The sequence below is a fragment of the Pieris rapae genome, chromosome 20 (assembly GCF_905147795.1).
Source record: "Pieris rapae chromosome 20, ilPieRapa1.1, whole genome shotgun sequence".
Taxonomy (NCBI): domain Eukaryota; kingdom Metazoa; phylum Arthropoda; class Insecta; order Lepidoptera; family Pieridae; genus Pieris; species Pieris rapae.
Genome location: NC_059528.1, coordinates 2,472,189 through 2,483,295, shown reverse-complemented (window position 1 = coordinate 2,483,295; position 11,107 = coordinate 2,472,189).

The following is an 11,107-nucleotide window of genomic DNA, read 5'->3' as shown; positions in this document are numbered from 1 at the left end:
TGTATTTTGAGTTACTTGATAAATGACATTTTTGATTTGATTTAAGCAATGTTTTGCCAATCCATTCAAGATAGTGTTTCCTTCTTGTGTAATCGTGTAATTGCCTAATGCATTAATATTTAAACCAATTTCATACAGTATCCAGTAAAAAATTGTACCTATTGTACCTAATTCTTGGTACTATAAGTTGAATTTTACAGATTATAGAAATATTAAAAAATAAAAATTTATTTAATTTCCGAAATCATAGTTTTCTTAAGTTCATTCTTTTATAGGATTTAGAAGCCTACTTTGTTGTATGCAATTTTCTCAACGAGGGGCTGTAAGTGGGTCCCAAAACGTTCGAGCTTTTAATACAGGCGAACCACCTCAAGAAAAATACCAATTTGCGTATGGAGAAAAATCATTACCGGTATTAATTTATATTTGTTTATTCACATACAATATAATTTGATGAAATAAAAATTACATATTGCTACGCAACACATCCGGCATAATTTCATGTAAAGTCACTAATTTATTATATATATACATTCTAAAACAGTGTGAAATTTAACACATACATCAATTACATTAGAACTTAAGCTATATATCAGAGAGAAAAACCAAAGAAACGATAACAAAATAAACAAAAATATAAATAATAACTAAAACCAAAAGATAAAAATAACAGTAATAAACAAGCAAAATGAAAACTTAAACCACATTAAAATTTAAGAGCTTTCAAAATAAAGTTATGATACGTTGGTAGACTGTTGTAAAACACATCAATATTTTCATCAATGTTTGTAATAAAGTTGTAAGAGCGAGATAGCCTATTCACTGTACCATTAAAATTAGCAGATAAGCGAAAATAACAAGTGCCTATAATTTGTACTGTGGTGTTTCACAAGCACCAACGTGGATTTTTGGCTTTTCTGCTCTTAATTTATTTATAATATTTGAGCAATATAAAAGTTTAAAATAATAATGATAATATTGTACTTAAATAAATATGTAATAAATATAGCTTCGAAACAATGTTAAATTATAACAAAACAAAATATATGGTGTGTTCAGCCACTATTTACTAATTGTTTAATTATTATTTTAAAGCAGTTGTAATGTTAAATGATAATAACTTACTAATAATTGTAAGAAAAACTTATTAATACATATTATATAAACTTTAGCACCATTAATTTTTGATAGTAGGTTATTTATTAAAAATTGGTGAATAATTTTGTAAAGGAAACCATGGGTATTAAAACACCCTATTGAAGGCTGTCAATTGAAAAGCCGAAATATTGATCATCGAGGTTCAATGACCGTTGATTGCCTTCATTCAGAGTGACGAATTGATTATTATTAAGTGTCCTGAATATCTACTGAAATATTCAGTGTGAAGGGTTAGGGTCGTTGTACTTTGACAAAGGTATTTTATTGTATTGTTAAATTCCATACATTTTTACAATAAATTATTATATAATTGAACCCACAACCCAAGCGCCGTTTCGGATTAATCTGCGACAGTTTTATTATCTGTAATAATAATTAAGCAGCAGTGTTGACCAAGTGGCTTAGTCGAGTTCCTCTCAACCCTTCGAGCGTTCGAGTCACGTATGCCCCAATGGATTTTTCTTCACACATACTCCTACGATGAATTAAAATATTGTGTATAAACCGACGGTGTGTGACAGGCAGGCTAATTAGCATATTGAGACAACAACATATTTTTTTTTATAGAACAGGGGGCAAACGGGCAGGAGGCTCACCTGATGTTAAGTGATACCGCCGTCCATGGACACTCTCGATGCTAGAGGGCTCGCGAGTGCGTTGCCGGCCTTTTAAGACCTTTCCAAAATAGATCAGAAATTTGAAGCCAAGACTTAGAATATCGCCACATATTATTAATATGCGTCTGATGTGCATTGACTGTAACGTATTAATATATCGTAAAAGTAAGTAGTCTGCTTACTTTTACCTTGCTTTTTACTTTGCTACCCGCTCACCGTCTACAATCTAAAAATATGAGTAAAGAACTGGCATGAACCCATCCTATGCATTGTTAAAGCTGAGACCTAAGTATGTAATTAAACACTATTCAATCACTGACTCACTCACACATTGGCACCCACACACTCACTCATGCAATCGGACGTGTCGATAACAGTTGAAAAAAATAAAAGATATAATTATTTTAAGGAAATTAGAATTAAGTCTGTTATGGAAGAGCTGGGAACCCTGAAATAGGTGTTTTTACTTAAAAGGGTTCCCAAATCTTACACATAGGAATGCAAATGTACTTTTTTTATAAAACAGGAGGCAAACGGGCTCACCCGATGTTAAGTGGTACCACCGCCCATGGACACTCTCAATACCAGAGCCTAGCGAGTGCGTTAAAATATATAAACACTTCTTTATTTATCTTATAAGTATTAATTAAGCACATATATAGAAAATCCCAATAGAAGTCATAGTGAATTGGAACCCGAACATGATCCTCAGGTTTGGGAGTCGCAGATTTAATAACTTGGTTTAATAACTTATTCAGTTAAGATTTATTAATTAATTTGTATTTGTCAAAGGCTTATAAAATCTGTATCGAAATTAATTGAGTCATTAATAATTAAACATACCACACACTAATGAGTACAACCTGAATTGGATTTGTCATGAAAATCAGTTAACACTGTGTTTCAGCAAATAGCCCCGGGATCAACATACTCAATTATTTTTAATTAAACGCCGTGTATTGAAAGACAAGTCTAATTGAACAAGTGCCGTTTTATTTGACTATAAATTGCTTTTGGATTTTTTAATATGCTGACGAATTGTAGGGAAGTATTATGTTTTTAAAAAAATCGTCTTTATATTAAAATTAAAATAAAAATAAAAAAACATTTTATTTCTTACTTAGCAGAACAAGAAGTTGGATTAATTAAGTTTACTTACATACTAGTGTTAGTTTTGTCAGTAATTAGATTTGTATCCTAAATTTAGTTGTGTTAGTTTTTCCTACATTTAAGCTATTATTCTTCTGTAAAAACTCCTCTATAGGAGAAAGCCTCCTCCAAAGACAGCCAGTCTGTCTCGATTGTGCTACTTGGATCCAGTTGGGACCAGCGGTTTTTTTTTATTTCGTCTTCCCCGCTAGCCACAGGTCTACCTCTCTTTCTTTTACCCTGTGCCGTTATACTATAAAGTTATAATTAATTTATAACTGCTATTTTTTTAACATCGGTAACATATCAAATGTTGTATATATAATCTGTGTAGACGAAGCCTACATAAGTAAAATTTTAATAGATTTATTTATTTATTTTTCCATTAAATTTTCCTATCTTTACAGTTACAACTAATGCGATAGAATTCCATTATATTACCCACACCAACTAACCTACATACAAACATTAAAAATTTAAACTAAAATTCCTAAATCTTATAACTAACAATATATAGATCGATATATATCTGATAATAATAGATCTGATCCAATCAAAGATATTAAAATTTTTGAGTTAGTAGTTTTTCGTATTAATCGCTCGTGAATCGGCTGTTAACAAATATATATCTTCCCATTAGCACATTACCCCAACTAATTTCTCATATGAAATAAATTTTTAATATACTCAGCTAATGACTCCTACTTATATGACGGGTAGATATGAAATAGGTAATTTGAAAGGCACACAAGTAGAATACACCGCAAGCAAACCGCTAGTATGAGGCAAACTGCATTTGTTTTCCGGGTGAAATTTATGAAATCAAAGAGTGACTTTTCATATCAGATCTTTTACTACAACATTATAGAATTCATTTATACCTCAAATGTAATACATTAATTACTCCAACTATTACTTCTAAGACATACATATTTTTATTACTTATCTAATGACTCCTACTTGTTTCGAAGGTAGGTATGCAATAGGTAAGTTGAAACTTATGTAATTAAAGAGTGGCTTCGTTCAAAAATAAATATATTACGATATACTGACGTATTGACGTTTCTGAGCTAATCCAATTCTCAGATATTTTACTAATATAAATAGAGACTTCATTTATAGTTCAAATAGTGTAAATACAACAGTAATCAAGGCTTCAGAACCATCTTAAGATAACAAACTTTACCAGCAAAGATTGAGCTGAAATCGGAAAAAACCTGAGTACACAATCTATCGAGCTAAGTGCCTCCACCAATATTTACAGAGCACACACTTTCTTACAAATAAGTCTAGACACGACCAATTCCCGTAGACACACGATACATTTTGTTCTCATATGGAAATTTGATGTGGTCGTCATGGAGAGAGGTCCAATGGAATTGGTCGATCACAGGCGACAAGGGTGCATCCAGATTAACAGGGAGATCGACAAAGAAATGCAATTAAATGTAAAATAGGGCCGCTTTCACACGATTGTTGACGCTGCGTGACAAATGGGGATGTGATTGACACTATCGGAGTGTTTTACGGTATTTTTCGGTGAAAATTCAAAAAGATTAATGTCATTTAACTCTGGTTGTGTTCGTATATTTATCTCTGTCAAACAAATGCAAATACAGATTACTTCAATCAACACAATATAATCTTAATATATATAAATCTCCTGTCACGATATTTGTCCGCGATGGACTCTTTAACCGATTTTAAATTAAATTGGCACACCGTGAGCAGTCTGGTCCAACTTAAGAGATAGGATAGCTTAGATCTTTAATTATAGTCGCAATTTTATTTAATTAAAAACTAGGGACCCGCCCCGGCTTCGCACGGGTGCAATGCTAATACTAAATACACTACAGAGAAACTCTGTGAACGTTGTATATAAAAATGTGAGTTATCCATAAGACGTACACATATACCATCACGGACTTTTCTGTAGACCTTTTCAATGTGTACAATACTTAGTAGGTACATTATTTTGATAAAACTCGTAGGGTTCAGCCTGCGTTTGCAATGTAAGCGGAAAAAATGTAATTATTTACGACATCACATTAGAAACCTCAAAAATAACAGTACTTCTCCACTATTTAATGGATGTTATTATACATATAAACCTTCCTCTTGAATCACTCTATCTATTAAAAAACCGTTGCGTAGTTTCAAAGATTTAAACATACAAAGGGACATAGGGACAGAGAAAGCGACTTTGTTTTATAATATGTAGTGATTATTTGTCTATAATTAATTGACAGTCACAATTATCTTATAATTCCAAAATATTCTAATAGATGTCGTTACTTTTCGCCTGGATTGAGTAAGTAATCAATAGATGACACTGCTATTGTAAACCGACAAACGTGTCATATAAGCTACAATTCAATATCATGATTACCCTGTGTTATTGAGGCTAAAGTATAAATTAAATTTATTTTGTGAAACGAAGTTCACCGGGGCAGCTAGTTGGATATAAATTTGATCGATTCCGTTTTAATTAACTTAGAAAACGCGTATATTCTGTAGAATTTTATTAAACCATTTAAGAAGATATTATTTGTATGTTTTATAAATTATTAGGAAAACGGTCTATTGGTAAACAAAGTTAAAAGTTGAATAACAAATGCCGATTGAAATTCGATTTGAACGTATTTACGATATAATCAAATTCAAGACGATCAATACAGATTTATAATTTTAGAAGGGTTTTTATTATTTTTCAATTATTAAGACGAGTCATTTGAACTTCTTATGGAACCAACTTTACGTAAAAAGTTAAGGTACTTAAGGATGAAGCGTGTTATCACTCCAAAACCGTGTACAAAAATTTCAATGAAATAAAAAATATTATCAGTTTACAACCAAAAGCACTGCACTCATCAGCTATTTAATAAAGGTATTAATACAGTCAAAACCGTTTACTACGACATCGTTTAGAACAACATTAACCAATATCGAAGGTCCCAGCTGAATTCTAATTGGTAATGTATTAGGTACCTAAGTAAGTTATCGGCTGTTACGACTATCGGTTTTTCGACCAAATATGAGTAGTCCCTTCGATGTCGTTGTAGGAACGCTATTAAAAATAATATATTACGTATTATTCCTGTTCCTGTTAACTACATCTATGTTTAGTATCACATCAAACAATTACCAATAATTTAATTATAATGTAATTATTCATAAAACCGTAAATTTAAGCTCGAGGGAAGGCTGTTAGTGCATGAGCCCAAGAGATATTCATGCATTTTAAATTATACTAAAAATGTTATGTTGTAGTTTAATGTTTAAAATAGAAAAAATCTAATTTAGTTGTCAGTGTATTAAGACGTATATAGTGTATGCTGCAAGGCGATTATACCTATATGTTATTGGGCTTGTTTGTTTCTATCAGTGTCAATGTACTTATATTGCTGTTTTTGTTATACATATCAATAATTAATATTGTTATTGTGAAGTTATAATTTTTTTTTTTTTTATTTATTTACACTTCGTTGCTAGAAAGAAACACAAATAACACAATATATATAAATTACAAGGGGTGCAACGGGCGGCCTAATCGCTAACAAGCGATCTCTTCCAGGCAACCCTAGTAAGAAAAGAAAACAATAAAAAAAAAATGATGAGTACCAGAAGTTATATAAAAAACAAAATATATTTATATTAATCTATAGAACCTTAATGTAGAGAAAATAAAAAAAACAATATTAATAAATAACTAAAACTAAAAAGCTAATCTTACAGATTCAAGAATAGCAAATAGTGAATTACATTTACAAAATTAACTAATAATTTTTATCATTATTATAGACAATCGTACTTAAGGAGTAAACTCCAGTCGTGCGTCGGAGCTGACACACACAATTTTTTTTTAGGTAAAACTTTATTTCGACTTAGGGTCCTTCAAGATAAGAGCGTACCAACTCTTAAAAGGCCGGCAATGCACTTGCGAGCCCTCTGGCATTGAGAGTGTCCATGGGCGGCGGTATCACTTAACATCAGGTTAAATCCTGCCCGTTTGCCCCCTGTTCTATAAAAAAAAACTTTTTTAGATGGAAATTCAAATTCAATCAGCAAAAATTCAAAATATTAGTTAAAATAATATAGTTTCAGTTACATAAATGAAAAGTATTATTAGTGTTATTATTCAATTTTTAACAATAGTGTTAGCTTTTATAAGTCAAATTTGAAGTAATACAGAATACGTAAAATCAGTGAAGTGAATAATAGTGAATCTAATCAAGCTATGAAGTGCCATGGCTGTAATAACGTATTAAATGTCGATCATTTTTTAAAGTGTAATAATTGCAAACGCAAGTTTTGTTATGAATGCCTTGATGTTGCTGCCGGGTCGACTAAGCAGCTCAGTGCTGAGCAATTGGCATCACTTAATTGTCCTCTGTGTCAGAATGTAACTCGGCGTAAAAACAATGACGATAATACTCCTGTCCGGCGGGGTCGCAATAACCAATCACCAAGCGCCTCCTCATATATAACGACGTGTAAAGAGCCGGAGTGTGATTTTGCTACGAAAACTTCTGCAGGCGCTGACTTTTCTAAGCAGCCGGTTACGTTGGACAGTATTAGCAAACTTATAGACTTGAAACTGTCCCCTGACTCATCGTTTATGCTAAATCTACGGTCCGCGCTTAGAAAGGACTTGAAGGATATGGTGACCGACGAGGTTAGCCGAGCTGTTGAGTTGGTAAAGGCTGACTTCACGACGACAACGGATTTTATCATCTTAGAACAAAATGATTTGAAGTCAAATATTGCAGACAAAGACAATCGAATCAGGGTACTCGAGACTGAACTTACGAAATCTCAAAACACGTTATCAAAACTCCAGAGTCGTTTATTTACAGTTGAAAAGATTTCACGTGACTTAAACCTCGAGATTCACGAGGTACCCGAAAGCAAGACTGAGAATCTGATGGAGTTATTCAAAAAACTCTGTGAGTGTTTAAATGTTGTGGTATCTGAGAGTGATGTTAAAGCATGTCGTCGTGTAGCTAAGATGGACTCAAACTCCAAAAGGCCGCGAAACATACTAGTTACCCTCTCAACGCAGCGTCAGCGTGATACACTCTTGTCTGCGTTGACTCGCTTCAATAAGTCCCACCCTGACACCAAACTATCTACTACCGATATTGGTATTGGCGGCTCGTCGTCGAGCAGGATATACTTGTCTGAACATTTGTCTCCTGAAGCTAAAGAGTTACACCATGCGGCACGTAAATTTTCTACTGACAAGAACTACAGGTTTGTTTGGGTGCGATATGGCCAAATTTATGTTCGTAAGGATGAATCAAGCCCGGCCATTCTAATTAAAAGTCATGTTTCTTTCACTAAATTGTCTTAATTGTTATTACTACTACTAATTTGTTTGTTTATCATTGCTTAGTAAGTTACTTGATCAATTTTTGTTTTTATATACTGAATCACACGTTATTTCCACAATGATTAATATATTTTATCAAAATGTAAACAGAATTCGTAGCAAGTTAACTCAATTTTCTTTAAATCTGTTAAATTCTAACTTCGATATTATATGCTTGACGGAAACGAACTTAAATATGAGTGTTTTCGATGGCGAAGTTGTTGACGCCCGTTACAATCTCTTCAGACGAGATCGTGCGGATTCCTCCAGTGCTAAAACCGAGGGAGGTGGAGTTTTACTCGCCGTCCATAAAAAATACCAGGTCATCCGTCAAGCATCGTGGGATAGTGATATGGAGGATGTCTGGGTTACTCTTATTCCTGAAGCACGTGACACTTCTCGCATAAATTTATGTGTTTGCTATTTGCCTCCTGATATTAGAATTAACAAGCTTGAACTCTTTTATAGCCATTGCCAAAATTTACTTCTTAATCGTTTCCCTTCGGATAATTTCTTATTAATTGGTGATTTTAACACACCTGATTACTCTGATTCGATTAATCCCTCTCTGTCAATTTCCCCTAACCCGAGTAAGAAGCTCCTTCTACTAAATGAATTAATGTCACTGTGTAATCTAAAACAGCATAACTTTATCACAAATGCAAACGCTCGCTTGTTGGATTTGGTGCTTTCTAATATAGATTGTATAAGTGTCAATGAAACACTTGCATTAAGTTTGTTAGATAAAAATCATCCCGCAATTTTGATTACTCTTTCTCCGATTCAGATTTCTAAAGGGCTTCAACGCGCTAACATTAAACGGCTTAATTTTGCTAAATGTAATTTTGAAAACATTAAATCTGAACTCCAGTCTGTGAACTGGTCCGAAATCTTATCGTCCCCTTGTATTGATGAGTGCACCGAAGCTTTTTATGAGCTTTTATTTGAAATAATATCAAGAAATACACCAAGTTGTTGTAGCAAATTCTCATCTTATCCAGTCTGGTACAGCAAATCCTTAATTAAATGTAATAAAGAAAAAAACTTATATCATAAACGGTTTAAGAGGTTTGGGAATCCCCGCGATTACGACGTTTTCTCTTTGCTGAGGGAGAGATGCAAATTTCTTACCAAGATTTGTTACGACAAGTATATCGCATCCATCGAGGACTCGTTGGTCAAGGACATAAAATCATTTTGGAGATTTGTGAATAATCGTAAAGGCCATATTTCAGTGCCTCACACCATGACACTTGAAAATACTTCTGAGACAGACGGTCAGGGGATATGTGACCTTTTTTCGCGATACTTTGGTTCAGTTTTTGACGATAAAACTAATAAAACTATATACACTGACCAATCTGGTGCTGTAAATAACACGTATTTTAATATATTATCTGGCTTTTCTATTACGGTAACAGATATCAAACGTAAAATAGATAGTTTGGATATTAACAAAGGGGCAGGTCCTGACCTTCTGCCTCCTATTTTCATAAAAAGTTGCGGAAAGGAGTTGTCCATTCCATTATGTGTTCTCTTTAATAAATCGTTAACTAGTGGTGTGTTTCCTAAGCGCTGGAAAACTGCCCACATAATACCTATTTATAAAAGTGGTGATAAGTCCAATTGTAAAAACTATAGACCGATAAGTATTTTATCTTGCGCTGCTAAATTATTTGAGTCAGTGATGTATACTCATCTGTTCAGTCATTTTAAGCCTGTTCTTTCAGACAAGCAACATGGTTTTGTTAGAAACAGGTCTACGGTCACTAACCTTCTGGAATACAAAAACTATCTCTGTCAAGTGTTTGCCACAGGTGGCCAAGTTGACTCTGTTTACACTGACTTCTCTAAGGCTTTTGACAAAGTAAATCACCATCTGCTCTGTCATAAGTTAGCGTCACATGGTATCCACGGCAGTTTATATAGATGGATCTGCTCATACCTAGACTCTAGAACTCAGTTGGTTGCGTTAAAGGGCTTCATCTCTGCACCTATCGCAGTTACATCGGGAGTACCTCAGGGTTCCCACTTAGGGCCATTATTCTTCGTAGTTTTTATTAATGACCTTATTCAACAACTGTCCTGCAATTGTCTCTTATATGCAGATGACTTAAAAATATTTACTTCTATTACTAATTTAGATGACTGCTTAACATTACAGCGTGATATCAATACTGTATCACAATGGTGCAAGACTAACTACATGTATTTAAATATAGACAAGTGTTTTGTCATATCGTTTACTAATAAACGAAACAAAATCGTATGGAACTACGTCATAGATGGTCAATTAGTTAACAGATCAGATGTTGCAAAAGACCTAGGTATCCTGTTCGATGACAAGCTTTCATTCCGTGCCCACTATAGTCACATCACGTCTAAAGCAAACCATCTACTGGGTTTTATTCTTAGATCCACAAAAGGTTTTAAAAATCCTCGTAGCACCTTGTACTTATACTTCAGCCTCGTAAGAAGTATATTAGAATACGGTAGTCCTATATGGTCGCCGAATTATAAGGTGCACATTGACGATATTGAACGAATTCAGAGGAAATTTCTCAGAATTTTATGTTATCGTATAAAACCTGGCCGGTCTAACTTAAATTATTGCGATAGACTCCTGAAATTTAAAGTTCAACCATTAGAATCCAGACGCATAGTCTTCGACTTAGTTTACCTTTACAAAATCACCCACTCCATTATAGACTCTCCCGAACTACTAGCTCACATTAGCCTTAACATTAGATTTAGTGCCCGTAGAGCTAACGAAGTCAATTTATTTTCCCTTCAAACTTATAAGAATAACATC